At 42.2% G+C, this 9,007-nt stretch overlaps 1 pseudogene; it reads left to right on the forward strand.

The window, feature by feature from the left end:
- On the forward strand, positions 7,807–8,769 carry Gm7464 (predicted gene 7464; annotated as a pseudogene).
- The last annotated feature ends 238 nt before the right edge of the window (positions 8,770–9,007 follow it).

Below are 9,007 nucleotides of genomic sequence, written 5' to 3' on the forward strand. Positions count from 1 at the left end.
TGCTCCTTGCTGCAACCACGAAAAAGAATGCTGGCAGGGGACCAAAAGATTGCTAGCAGAACTGGGTAAGTTGGGTTACCGGGCCTCTGCTAAAAAAGCCCAGCTATGTCAAATAAAAGTAATCTACCTAAAATATACCCTCCAAAATAAAAAACGGTGGCTGACAGAGGCTAAAAAAAGGACTGTAACTCAAATACCAACTCCGGCTACTCCAAGACAGGTAAAAAAATTCTTGGGCAACGCTGGGTTCTGCAGACTTTAAATACCTGGGTTTGCAACACTGGCCGCCCCCTGTACCCCCTAACCAAAAAAAGTAAAAAATTTAAATGGACATCAGAACATCAAAAAGCCTTTAAAAATATTAAAAAGGCCCTGCTGACTGCGCCAGCCTCGGCACTGCCAGATCTAACCAAGCCCTTCATCCTCTATGTTAATGAGAGGGCAGGGGTGGCCAGAGAAGTTCTTACTCAGGCTCTAGGGCCGTGAGAGAGGCCGGTGGCATATTTGTCTAAGAAGCTGGACCCAGTGGCCAGCGGATGGCCCACACGTTTAAAGGCCGTTGCTACAGTAGCCCTACTCGTTAAGGATGCTGACAAATTAACTCTGGGACAGCAAATAACTGTGGTAGCCCCCCACTCTCTTAAAAGCATTATCTGTCAGCCCCCAGACCAATGGATGACAAATGCCTGAATGACTCACTACCAGAGGCTGCTGCTGACTGAACGGGTCGTGTTTGCTCCTCCTGCTATTCTCAATACTGCCTGCAAAGTAATCTACGTGACCAGCCGTGGCCAGGTGTACCAAACTGGTACACAGACAAAAGCAGTTTCCTAGTAAAAGTTTTTGTAAATACCTTTTCAAAATGGGTGAAGGCGTACCCAACAAAAAAAAAACTGCCAATGTTGTAGTTAAAAAAATCCTAAAAAAAATTTTTCCTCAGTTTAAAATACCTAAGGTAATAAAGTCTAACAATAAACCCACCTTTGTTGCCCAGGTAAGTCAGGGACTGGCCATCCAACTAAAAATTAATTAAAAATTACATTATGTTTATAAACCCCAAAGTTCAGGCTAAAAAAAAAAAAAAAAACTTAACTAAATTAATCTTAAAAACCGGCAAAAATGACTGAACAGCCCTCCTTCCCTTTGCTTTGTTCCGTGTTAAAAACACACCAAAAAAATTTAAGCTTACTCCATATAAAATCCTGTATGGGGGGAAAGGGCTCCCCCGCTCACTAAAATAAAAAAAGTGTTAAATCCTTTAAAATTTAACCCTGGTCCTTCATTGTTTACATGCATAAAAGCCCTAAAAGTGGTCAAAAACACCGCCTAAAAGCAGCTCAAAAAGGCCTACGAACCAAAAAACTTAATAATACCACACCAGTTCCAGGTAAAAAATGCAGTTCTCGTCTGACGACATCGAGCTGAAAATCTAAAACCTTATTAAAAAGGCTCTTGCATCATGCTACTGACCACCCCCACTGCTGTCAAAAAAAAAGGCATCTATTCATGCCTTTCACGTAAAGCGAGCTCCTAAAAAATAAACCCCCTTGGTTGACCACTCTCATTTCTATTCTGATAAACCCTCTAATAATTTTGCTCTTACTGCTAATGTGTGGCCCACTAATTCTTAATAATCTAATGACCTTTGTTAAAAAAAAATTGGTGCTGTCCAGCTGTTAATATTAAAATAACAATACTAGTCTCTGCAAAACCTTAAAAAAAAAGGTTGCAGTTTAGTTCTAAGATTAGAACTAGTAACTAGAAGAAGTGGGGAATGAAAGATCCTGGCAGAATGTAAAAGGACACAGAAGCCCTGAAATTGGCAAGATAGACGTCAGTGTTAAAAAAACTAGCTTCACTGATTTAGAAAAATAGAGGTGCACAATGCTCTGGCCACTCCTTGAACCTGTGTGTCTGCCAAAGTTCTGACCAGGTGTGTGCCCATTGCTGCACCTTCATTAGACTCTTTCTTTGTACCCCTCCCATACCCATTTCTTAAAAATAAACATTGTTTAAATCTGAAAATCCCCTAATCTCCCCCTTCTCCTTTCCCCCCTGAGGGCCTATAAAAACTGGGACCTCTTTCCCCTCGAGGACGACTCCTCTACCCCTGCGTGGGATATGAGTCGTCCCCAGAGCTCTGGCTTTCCCCAAATAAAGCCTCATGTAGTTTGCAACAAGCTCGGTCTGTCGTGAGTTCTTGGGTGTCCGCTATTGTCCTGAGGCCTGAGCGAGGGGCTCCTCTCGAAGTCTTTCATTATCATTGAGAAGAGTGTTGTTCAGTTTCCACGTGAATGTTGGCTTTCTATAGGTTATTTTGTTATTGAAGATCAGCCTTAGCCCATGGTGATCTGATAGGATGCATGGGACAATTTCAATATTTTTGTATATGTTGAGGCTTGTTTTGTGACCAATTATGTGGTCAATTTTGGAGAAGGTACCATGGGGTGCTGAGAAGAAGGTATATCCTTTTGTTTTAGGATAAAATGTTCTGTAGATATCTGTTAAGTCCATTTGTTTCATCACTTCTGTTAGTTTCACTGTGTCCCTGTTTAGTTTCTGTTTCCATGATCGGTCCATTGGTGACAGTGGTATGTTGAAGTCTCCCACTATTATTGTGTGAGGTGCAATGTGTGCTTTGAGCTTTACTAAAGTTTCTTTAATGAATACGGCTGCCCTTGTATTTGGAGCATATATATTCAGAATTGAGAGTTCCTCTTGGAGGATTTTATCTTTGATGAGTATGAAGTGCCCCTCCTTGTCTTTTTTGATTATTTTGGGTTGGAAGTCGATTTTGTTAGATATTAGAATGGCTACTCCAGCTTGTTTCTTCAGACCATTTGCTTGGAAAATTGTTTTCCAGCCTTTCACTCTGAGGTAGTGTCTGTCTTTTTCCCTGAGATGGGTTTCCTGTAAGCAGCAGAATGTTGGGTCTTGTTTGTGTAGCCAGTTTATTAGTCTATGTCTTTTTATTGGGGACTTGAGTCCATTGATATTAAGAGATATTAAGGAAAAGTAAGTGTTGCTTCCTTTTATTTTTGTTGTTAGAGTTGGCATTCTGTTCTTGTGGCTGTCTTCCTTTTGGTTTGTTGAGGGATTACTTTCTTGCTTGTTCTAGGGCGTGATTTCCGTCCTTGTATTGCTTCTTTTCTGTTATTATCCTTTGAAGGGATGGATTCGTGGAAAGATAATGTGTGAATTTGGTTTTGTCGTGGAATACTTTGGTTTCTCCATCTATGGTAATTGAGAGTTTGGCCGGGTATAGTAGCCTGGGCTGGCATTTATGTTCTCTTAGTGTCTGTATAACATCTGTCCAGGCTCTTCTGGCTTTCATAGTCTCTGGTGAAAAATCTGGTGTAATTCTGATAGGCTTGCCTTTATATGTTACTTGACCTTTTTCCCTTACTGCTTTTAGTATCCTATCTTTATTTAGTGCATTTGTTGTTCTGATTATTATGTGTCGGGAGGAATTTCTTTTCTGGTCCAGTCTATTTGGAGTTCTGTAGGCTTCTTGTATGTTCATGGGCATCTCTTTCTTTAGATTTGGGAAGTTTTCTTCAATAATTTTGTTGAAGATGTTTGCTGGTCCTTTGAGTTGAAAATTTTCATTCTCATCCACTCCTATTATCCGTAGGTTTGGTCTTCTCATTGTGTCCTGGATTTCCTGGATGTTTTGAGTTAGGATCTTTTTGCATTTTCCATTTTCTTTGATTGTTGTGCCGATGTTCTCTATGGAATCTTCTGCACCTGAGATTCTCTCTTCCATCTCTTGTATTCTGTTGCTGATGCTAGCATCTATGGTTCCAGATTTCTTTCCTAGGGTTTCTATCTCTAGCGTTGCCTCGCTTTGGGTTTTCTTTATTGTGTCTACTTCCCTTTTTAGGTCTTGGATGGTTTTATTCAATTCCATCACCTGTTTGGTTTTATTTTCCTGCAATTCTTTAAGGGATTTTTGTGTTTCCTCTTTAATGTCTTCTACCTGTTTGGTTATGTTTTCCTGTAATTTTTAAAGGGATTTTTGTGCTTCCTCTTTAATGTCTTCTACTTGTTTAGCAGTGTTCTCCTATATTTCTTTAAGTGCGTTATTTAAGTCCTTCTTAATGTCCTCTACCATCATCATGAGATATGCTTTTAAATCCAGGTCTAGCTTTTCAGGTGTGTTGGGGTGCCCTGGACTGGGCGAAGTGGGAGTTCTGGGTTCTGATTATGGTGAGTGGTCCTGGTTTCTGTTAGTAAGATTCTTACGTTTACCTTTCGCCATCTGGTAATCTCTGAAGTTAGTTGTTATAGTTGTCTCTGTTTAGAGATTGTTCCTCTGGTGATTTTGTTACCCTCTATCAGCAGACCTGGGAGACTAGCTCTCTCCTCTGAGTTTCAGTGGTCAGAACAGTCTCTGCAGACAAGGTCTCCTCTTTCAGGGAAGGTGCACAGTTATCTGGCATTTGGACCTCCTCCTGGCCGAAGATGAAGGCCCAAAACAGGATCTTTCCCAGAAGCTGTGTTGCTTTGGCCTGTCACAGAAGCCATTGTTTCAGTAGTCCACACTCTCACCTGTGTAGACTACTTTCCGCGGAGACCCGGAACCAAGGTGGCTCCCCCGGAACCTGAGGCAGAAGCCCCTCGGGCCGGGCGGACACCTGTGCTCTGACCAGGAAGGTGGCAGGTTGTCTGGAGCCGAAAATGGCACCGCCTCAGAGGCTCTGTGGCTCTTGCCTGTCCCAGAGACTGCTGGCCTCTGTATTCCACACTCTCACCTGTCAGACTTCCCTCTGTGGAGTCCCGGAACCAAGCTGGCTCCCGCAGAACCTGAGGCAGAAATTTCTCGGGCTGGGTGGACACCCGTGCTCTGACCAGGAAGGTGGCAGGTTGTCTGGAGCCGAAAATGGCGCTGCCTCAGAGGCTCTGTGGCTCTCTCCTGTCCCAGAAACTGCTGGCCTCTGTATTCCACACTGTCACCTGTGCAGACTGCCCTCCATGGAGTCCTGGAACCAAGCTGGCCCCCGAGGAACCTGAGGCAGAAGCTTCTCGGGCGAGGTGGACACCTGTGCTCTGACCAGGAAGGTGGCCGGTTGTCTGGAGCCGAAAATGGCGCCACCTCAGAGGCTCTGTTGCTCTTGCCTCTACAGTACATTTTTAATTAGAAAAATTGGAAACTATCCAAAATGGTTACGAGTTTATAGCCCAGGGTTAATTAAAGCTTTGAAATACTGTTAACAACTGGAGGGCAGATGCAAAGTTATATAAAAAAAGAAACAAAATTACATAGGTACATTCTGTTATTTTTTGAATCTGAATCTATACATGTATGCATGCAACATAAATACATAAATAAAAATGGATGACGCATCATCTAGCTTTTACTTTTTGATTTTGTTTACTTCAGTATAATCTTATCTTAAAATTCCTCTAAAGTTTCTAAAATTAAAATCTGAAAAAGATAAGTGCTAATTTTAAAGCATTCTTTACCTAAAATATTGAAAGTAAAGTTGTAAAAAAGGAAAATATGGCTGATGGGAAATTCCATTTGTTTAGGAGAATTTTATACTGAATATTGAAAAAGAAAAGAAAACCCAGCTAGTAACAGGCACTCTGACTCAGGGTTTGTGCGCCATGGTTGCTTTGATGGTTCAGTTCAGCCCTTCACATACAGTCTAGCATTAGGGGTTATAGTGCTGTGATCATTTCAAAAAAAATATCTGGACCATCTAAGCAACTTGGTCAAGGCCACTCTGAGATGGATAAATGGACTGCCTTGCCCTGGGTACCAGGCAGATGTTAAGCAGAGTTAAAAATTTGCTAAAAATCACTACTTGTGTTAAATTCTTTAAATTTAGACTGTAGAAGTTCCCTCCCATACCCATTTTCTTGTAAGTGAAGGTGCTGGGGGTGAGGAAATTCTCTAATGATCCTTACACCACAGCCAGTCACTTTGAACACTCCCTGGGCATATTAGTTATCATGATATACATGAAAAGATCATGAGTGAAGAACCACAGTGAGATATGTGATTAGGATGGTTTGCTAGGGGAGAAATAGAGGGGAAAACTGGGAATAAGAGGGGAAAAGAAAAATAAGAGGAGGAGATATGGGAGTTTTGATTAACAGAATAAAAATATGGAGGTAAAGATATAAACTCAGATATCAGCCTTTGGATTTTGAGAGAGGTAGCTGTAAGAGAAGATAGAGGGAGAAAAGAAGAGAGAAAGAATGAGAGAGAGAGAGAGAGAGAGAGAGAGAGAGAGCGAGAGCACCAGAGGAGAGGCATGGACAGTAGGCAACAGTGCTTGCCTGCTACATTGACCTTGGGTATTATGTAGAAAAGGAATATCTGTGTGTGCAGTGGTAGAGATGGGGTCAGGGTGGAGGAGGAGTGTTTTCTTCCTTTAATTTATATACATTTATCCAGTGTATTTTGATCATATTCATCCATAATTGCCACCCCACCTGGTTGTCTTCCAAACTTCATATCTTCTATTTGTTGTTGTTGCTACTGATAGCCCCTGAGTCCAATTAATACAGCCCATATGTGCATGAATGTGGGTATATCCACTGAGGGTTAGACAACCTAAACTCTCTTTCTCCTTCACCAACCATGTACTGTCAATAGCTCCTCCATCAAAGCTGGGGCCCTGGGAGCCCTTTGACCATTCATGTTGGAATTTTGACTGGCATGATCTTATGTAGGTCAGCACAGTTGTTATCAGTTGATGTGTGTAACTGCTAACCATGTTCAAAAGTCAACAATTCATAGCACCCTTTTCTGTATGCTAGGTCTTACATTCTTTCTACTAACTCTTCCTTAATTTTCCCTGAGCCTAATCTATATGTCTGATATAGTGTAAATTCCTGTAAATACTGAAGAAACTTATATACAGTGGGGGCTCCCTACTGGATTCTGGATTAGACACAAACCATACCCTAACATCTATTTTCACAGAGAGATCCTTTAATAAGCAGGGAAGAAAAGTCAAAGTGGCTGCTCTCTGACTCAGGCAGAAAAAGAGCTTGAAAGACCATGCAGGTGTAATTTTTAAGAAGAGAAAAGGAGAGGGCTGTGTTAGAGTGGGCTAGGCTGCAGTGGTACATTTTGATTGAACTTGTTAACTAGGTGAGCCAAAAGAGGTTTTTGATTGCTGGACTCTGGTAGTTAGCCCCAGAAATGAGTCTGGAATAAGAAAGTGTCAAAATAGACCTTGATGGCTAGCTTTAAGTAGAGAGAAGGAAGGACAAGGCTTGCCAGTGCCATGTTTGCTAGAGCTTCTGTTGTTTCCTAGAGGTCTTTAAGTTGTGATTGCAGTCAACTGCTGGAAGCTGCTGGAGTCTTACTTTTTCACACGAGGAATGAACTCTTGGGGTTAGGGAGATGGCTCCGCTAGCATTTAAGAGTATTTGCTGTTCTTACAAAGGATCCAAGTTTGGTTGTCAGCACCTAGTTCCTGAAGCTCACAGTCACAGGGGATTTGTTGCCCTCTTCTGGCCTCTGTGGGCATTCCACATTCTTATGGGTCAGGGAGATACCGCAGCTGGTAAGAGTTTACTTTGCAAGCATTATAATAAAAATTCTATGCCCAGAACCCATATAAAACTGGAAGCAGAGAACTGACTCCAGAAAGTTGTCCTCTGACCTCCAGACACACACCACAGCCCAGCACTTTCACAATCATGCACACACCACTCACACAAAAATAGTTTCTATAAGAAAGAATTAAGCCTTGAAGATGTGGGAACAGCACATTTAGTTAAATGTTTGCCTTGTAAGTGTGAGGAACCAAGTTCAATACTTAGAATCCACTTAAGAAAAAAAAATCTGATTCCTTTCCCAGCTCCACCCAGGCGGCTGCCCGTGACCTGCCTGGGCGCAGGGAACAGAAAGTCGAAGGGCTAAGAAGAGTTCAGTTCATCATGGGACTGTTTGGAAAAACCCAGGAGAAGCCTCCCAAAGAGCTGGTTAATGAATGGTCACTGAAGATCAGAAAGGAAATGAGAGTTGTTGATAGGCAAATAAGAGACATCCAAAGAGAAGAAGAGGAAGTAAAACGGTCTGTGAAAGATGAAGCCAAGAAGGGCCAAAAGGAAGTCTGTGTGGTTCTGGCCAAGGAGACGATCAGGTCAAGGAAAACTGTGAGCAAGCTCTATGCGTCCAAAGCACACATGAACTCTGTGCTCATGGGCATGAAGAACCAACTTGCGGTCCTGAGAGTAGCTGGTTCTCTGCAGAAGAGCACAGAAGTGATGAAGGCAATGCAGAGTCTTGTGAAGATCCTAGAAATCCAGGCCACCATGCGGGAGCTGTCCAAAGAGATGATGAAAGCTGGAATCATAAAGGATGTTAGAGGATACATTTGAAAGCATGGACAATCAAGAAGAAATGGAAGAAGCAGCAGAAATGGAGATTGACGGAATCCTCTTTGAAATCACAGCAGGAACCTTGGGCAAAGCACCCAGTAAAGTAACCGATGCTCTTCCTGAGCCTGATGCAGGAGCGATGGCTGCCCCGGAAGAGGGAGAAGAGGAAGAAGATGAAGAGGACCTGGAGGCTATGCAGTCACAGCTGGCCACACTCAGAAGCTAGGGCCACCCAGTTGGGGTCTCAACTCTCCAGTGTCCTCCTCTAGGCATGTATACGGCCTCTAAGGAGTCACCATTTTCTTTATCTCTTGCACTACACCTCTGTTGTGAAGCATTATATTTGGAGAGGGTTCTATGCTGGTATATCTTCACTATCTGCAGAGGATTTAAGGATTGTTTTTATGAAGGTGGTATATTCAAATGTATTATTTTCAGGAGCATAAATAGCAGAAGTATCTTTCTTGGGGGAGGGCAAAGAAATCCCTTTTCTCATGAAGCAATTTTGAGAAGAGTAGATTGAATGTTGAGAACTCTATATTTGGTTTGTATGTGTAAAATAGTATATTAATGGATGTCAATAAACTTCTGCTTTAGCTCTTAAAAAAAAAAATCCAGGCTTGGGATCCAGGTGTCAGGGAGACAGATAGGCAGGCCCATG

This window comes from Mus musculus, chromosome 18, assembly GCF_000001635.26.
Source record: "Mus musculus strain C57BL/6J chromosome 18, GRCm38.p6 C57BL/6J".
NCBI lineage: Eukaryota > Metazoa > Chordata > Mammalia > Rodentia > Muridae > Mus > Mus musculus.